Source organism: Wyeomyia smithii, chromosome 3 (genome assembly GCF_029784165.1).
Source record: "Wyeomyia smithii strain HCP4-BCI-WySm-NY-G18 chromosome 3, ASM2978416v1, whole genome shotgun sequence".
Classification (NCBI taxonomy): domain Eukaryota; kingdom Metazoa; phylum Arthropoda; class Insecta; order Diptera; family Culicidae; genus Wyeomyia; species Wyeomyia smithii.
Window position 1 is genome coordinate 203,837,088 of NC_073696.1, and position 6,280 is coordinate 203,843,367.

Consider the following 6,280-nt stretch of genomic DNA (forward strand, 5'->3'; position numbering starts at 1 on the left):
TGTTACGTGTTGGGGGAAGGATTCGTCATTCTAATTTGCCATATCAAACAAAACATCAATTGATAATGCCAGACAAACATATCGTAACAAGAAGATTGATCGCTGACGTCCATCGAGAAAACCTGCATGCCGGTCCGAATAGTGTGATTGCTGCCCTTAGAGAACGATACTGCATATTACACGCAAAATCTACAGTACGAAAGGTAACCAGAAGTTGTGTTACTTGCTTCAAAACGAATCCAAGGTTAGCTAATCAACTTATGGGAGACCTGCCTTCATATAGAACGCATATGGCGCCCACGTTTTTGAAAGTTGGCATCGATTTCGCGGGACCGATATACATCAAGCAAACTGCTAGAAAGTCGTCCCCTGTTAAAGGATACATTTGTGTGTTTGTTTGTATGATAACGAAGGCAATACACCTAGAGGCAGTGGAAAACTTGTCAACAGAGGCATTTTTATCCGCTTTCAGCCGATTTGTGTCTAGAAGAGGAGTACCCGAGGAAGTGTATAGCGATAATGGAACTAACTTCATTGGTGCAAGATCCGAGCTTCGCGAGCTATATCAGCTTTTTAAATCTGATTACACGGTGGAGAAACTATCAGTGTTTTGTCAAACTAAAGAAATAAAGTGGATAACCATTCCGCCAAACGCGCCTCACTTTGGAGGCTTATGGGAGGTGGGTGTAAAAAGCGTCAAAAATGTGTTGAAGAAAACTTATAAATCTGCAATAATGGAATTTGCGACTTTACTATGTCAAATCGAGGCTATTCTAAATTCAAGACCCCTTTTTGCTCATTCTCCTGATCCTAATGACCCAGAAGTTCTGACCCCTGGCCACTTAATGATCGATAGACCGTTGACTGCTATCCCTGAGCCTTCTTATCAAGACATTCCCATCAATCGACTGTCAAAATGGCAATATATTCAAAAGCTTTGACAGCATTTTTGGCCGATCAAAATGGACAAAAAAGCACGTTAATGTAACTCCCGATACAATAGTTTTGCTGAAAGAAGATAATTTGCCACCGCAACATTGGAAATTGGGCAGAGTTTTGAAAACATATCCTGGATCCGATGGAATGACGCGGGTCGTGGATGTTCGCGTCGGAAACAACACATTTCGACGACCAATTCATAAGTTAGCTCCTTTGCCGATCATCGATAACAACACTACCAGCACATGTCATACTGCAGAATATTTCATAGAATCAACGAGGCCATCCATCTTTCGGCGGGAGTATGTTCAGTCCGCAACGCAACGAACTGAAGAACATTGCGTCAGCCAATAGCAGCGCGCGAACGATGAGGAGAAAGTAGGGGAAACGCCACAGCAGCGCGTATAAATAAGGCGAACCAAACGCGCGTCAGGTGATCATTCTTCGTCTCACGCTTGGTGTGTATAGACGTGTTTGTTACAACAACTGAAAGTTTTAGTTTACCTATCGCATTCGTTTATTTTACCTATCGCATTCGTTATACAACAGTACGTTGTCGTGTCCCAACGAAATGGGAAAAACGGGTTCCAGTAAGGAGCAAAACAATAAGCGTCCTCGTGACCCTGCTGAAAAGGATGATGGAATCGCCAAGAAGATACTAGCTGCTAACAAGTTTGCATCGCTGGCTGACCAAACTACCGAGAAAACGGAAAAGAAGGAGAAAATGCCGCCTTTCTACGTAAAAGGTTTCCCGCCTGGACTAAGGCAACACTTCAATGAACTTATCAGCAAAGGGCTGATAGCTACCCTGAGGCTATGCACGGACGGCTACAAAATCGTCGTTCCATCCACCCCACATTACAAGGCAGTAGAGGCTTACCTGAAGCAAACAAAAGTGGAGTATTTTACTCACGATATTGCAGCTACAAAACCATTCAAAGTTGTACTGCGTGGTTTACCAAAATTGGAACTGGACGAGTTAAAAACGGAGCTTGTCGCTTGCGGCCTAGAAGTGGAAGCAGTATACAAAATGATAAGACACAACAAAGCCATCAAGTATCGTGATCAGTTATACCTGATCCACCTGACCAGGGGTTCAACTACACTGAGCACAGTGAAAACAATCACCGCCCTATTCAACATCATCGTGCAATGGGAGCGATACAAACCGATTCATCGCGATGTCACGCAGTGTTCCAATTGCTTGAACTATGGACATGGCACAAAGAATTGCCACATCAAGAGTCGCTGCATGAAATGTGCAGGTCCGCATCGAACAGTGGATTGTCTTGTTGAGGAAGCCGAGCAAATCAAGTGTCTCAACTGTGACAAAGAGCATGCTACGAACAGCCGTTCCTGTCCAAAACGAGCAGAATTTATCAAAATTCGAAGTGAAATCGCCAATCGCCAGCGACCGTCGAATAGAAAAAGTGTACAACCTAGCGTTACACCAACCCCGCCAGCGACTTCAAGTACGTTGCCGTTTCCACCTTCTCCAACTGGTGGTGTTCCTAGCCGGGACCCCCCCGGATTTTTGAGTTATGCACAGGCGGCCAGCATGTCCCCAGCAAGTAGCAATTTGTACTCGATGGAACAGCTAGCTACGCTGTTTCTTAAACTCGATCAGCAAACAAAGGCTTGTCGCACCAACCAGGAACAGATTGCGGTCATGATGACTTTTTACTACCGTCATGGATCCATTCTTTCGAATCCTTAACTGGAATGCCCGCTCTGTGGCCAACAAGAAGTTAGAACTTCTACATTTTCTGAACACACACCACATCGATGTCGCTGCAATAACCGAAACACATTTGAAGCCAAACATAAACTTCTGCCTGCCGGAACACTCGGTAGTCAGACTGGACCGCACAACCTCAGCTGGGGGCGGGGTTGCAATCGCCATAAGGAGAGGACTACCATACAAATCACTACCGAGTTTCAACACAACCTTTGTCGAAGCTGTAGGAATCGAAATTACCACCACTGATGGACCACTCACATTTATTGCGGTCTATTGTCCGAAGCAGTCTCGTCGGGCAAATGGAACCACGGTGAAATTGAAGAACGACATCCAAGAGCTGTCTAGAAGAGGAGGCAATTTCGTCATCACAGGTGATCTCAATGCTCGCCACTCCGCTTGGGGTGACTCCAGGTGCAACTCAAATGGTAACATCATCGTAGAAGATTCCGAAGCTGGATATTACTATCCCGCTCATCCGGAATTGCCAACTTACATCTCTCCTGGTGGTGTAGGCTCTAAGCTTGACATTTTTCTGACCAACATCACCGATCGATTTTCGATTCCGAAAACCATAACAGAGCTCTCCTCGGATCATCTTCCGGTCATCGCTGAGATTGGTGCTAACGTAGAGCGGCGTCAAGTTCAACAAAGAAGAAATTACCATCGTGCAAATTGGGTTCAGCTGCAGCGGTATGTTGAAAACCATCTTGATGCGGACATCACTTTGAACAGCACTGGAGACATCGACCGTACTCTACAGTCCATGATAGACGTCATCCAGGAAGCAGAGTGCCGCTACATCCCATCTGTTCCAGTGACATGTAAGTTTGCGCAAATCGACGATAACACCAAGCGCATAATTTCCTTGCGAAACTCGCTGAGAAGGCAATATCAACGTACCCGCAACCCTAGGCACCGATTCTACGCTAGACAGCTGATCGTTCAAGAACGACTGGAGAAAGTGAAAAACAGGCAGTTTGCAACCGGATTACGTAATTTGCCCAACTGCTCACAGCCATTTTGGCGTGTGGCTAAAGTGTTGAAGAACAAACCAAAACCCGTTCCGCCATTAATAGTGAATAGTGAAACTTTGCTAACTTCCCGCGAAAAGGCTTGTGCTATCTCTCAGCATGTTGCCGCTTCCCACAATCTTGGTCGTGATATTGTGAGTGGAATCGAACCAGCTGTCAGTGAATCGATCGTAATTCTGGCCCGCACACCGAATATCTTACCACCTGATCAGCGGATAACAGTGGACGAGGTACAAAACAACATTAAATTCTCTCGGAACATGAAGGCTCCCGGATTTGACGGAGTGTTCAACCTTGTGCTCAAAAACCTTGGACCAACAGCCTTGTCTGTGGTGGAAAAAGTGTTCAACCGATGCCTTGAATTAGCGTACTTTCCTACAAAGTGGAAACTGGCGAAAGTGATTCCCATTTTGAAACCAGGAAAGGATCCCACATGCCCCAAAAGCTACCGTCCCATCAGTCTGCTTTCTGCCCTCAGCAAGGTATTCGAACGATGCATCTACAGCCGTATTCTGTGCCACGCAGAAGTGAACAACATATTCCTGGACGAACAGTTCGGTTTTCGCAGAGGCCATTCAACAACATATCAACTGCAGAGAGTAACAAAACTCATCAATCGGAACAAGGAGCTATCTAAAATAACTGCCATGGCCTGCCTGGACATAGAAAAAGCATTCGACAACGTGTGGCACGACGGGCTTATCTACAAGCTACAGCGCTACAACTATCCCGTTTATCTAGTGAAGATTGTGCAAAACTATCTTACGCTGCGCAAATCTCAGGTCTGTGTGCTCGGTGGCCTGTCTGACCCATACGACGTAGGAGCTGGTGTTCCACAGGGCAGCATCCTTGGTCCTGTTCTGTACAACTTATTCACATCAGATATTCCTGAACTACCCAATGGAGGCATCCTGTCGCTGTTTGCTGATGATACCGCCATTATGTACGAGGGCAGACAGATCAACCAAATAGTTAAAAAGCTGCAAACTGGGCTTAACGTCTTCGTGAATTACCTCACCTCATGGAAAATTTGTGTGAATGCAGCAAAAACTCAGACCATAGTCTTCCCACATCGGAATAGTCAACGTTTGGTGCCGACAACAAAGATTCGGTTGAACAATGTGGATATTCCCTGGTCGTCAAATGTTCGCTACCTTGGTTTGACCTATGATCATAAGCTACTTTATCGCCCCCACATTGAACAAACAGTAACGAAAAGCTTAGTGCTAATGAAGAAGTTGTACCCGCTAATCAACCGAAAATCGAATTTATCCGTCGTGAATAAATTGACGGTATACAAACAGGTCATCCTGCCGATGCTTCTATACGCCTCGTCGATCTGGAGAACCTGCGCGAGAACGCACCTGCAAAAGATTCAACGGATCCAGAATAAGTTCCTGAAAATGATCTTGAACGTGCCCTTCGGAACCCGAACATCAGAAGTGCATCAAATAGCTGGTATCGATATGACCGAAAACATAATCTCTGCAAACGCTGAAAACACTAAAAACAATGCACTTAACTCTAGTGCGGTGCTCATTCGTGAGCTTTATTTATAAGTAGCTAGGTATATTTATTTAATAATTAAAACTCTAATGCCGAGCATTAAAATGTAAATCATGTACGTAGAAAAGGAAAAAGTAGTAACACTTATAGTACATTAAAAACATCAGAGTTGAAAAGTTGATAAAATTGAATCTCTCACAATGTTCAAAAAACAAATGTATAATGAAAATACCGTAAGAAAAATAAAGAATATTGAATCCAAAAAAAAAAAAATGCGCGTCAGGTGAGTTTTTTGATAACCTTTGGAACGAGCGGAAGCAGCAGAGAAAGCAGTAGTAGCAGAAAACCCTTGTCTGGAGAAAGACGCTATAGCCGGAAAACGGCCAAGAAGAAAAATACCTTTGTTTTTGTACCTACAACCGAAGAGCAAATATATTGAACTAGTTGAAACGTGCTCGTGTGTGATGTTTCGTTTCCAGCAAGAAGATTCCCTCGTTCGGTCACATTTTTATTGAAGAGATCACAATCGGTCCTTATTAGGGCCTGAGGAGTTTATTGAATTTTTGAATTGAATTTTATTGGTTGGTGCTACACTAAAGCTGCATGAAGGCAGCTTTCGTTCACGGATTGGTAATCATGGCTTGGGCAGATTCCACTGGGGAATTTGCATATCTCTACATGCAAGGCAGCCTGCAAAATCATACAGTCCACTGCAAGACGACGCAACACCGATCCTTTTCGGTTTTCGAATCAGCATACAGCACGGCCTCAGAGTCGTCTTCGTCGCCATTGCGCTGTTTCTTTTTATGCCTTTCATCGATAAGCTTAGCGGTTACCAACGTCTCGTACTCCTCCGGTAGACTGCTAAACAAAATAGCAACCAACCACTCGTCGTCAAGGATTTTTTCCGGTTGCAGATTGTTAAGCTTCTCAAACAACTCCGCCAGCTTCGAAACGTGTGCTCCCATGTCACCGTGTTTTTCCAGGCGTAGACTGCAGATTTTTTGCATCACGGATACCTTCGTCGTCAACGCCTCAGCTGCCGATTTGGCCTTCCTTATGT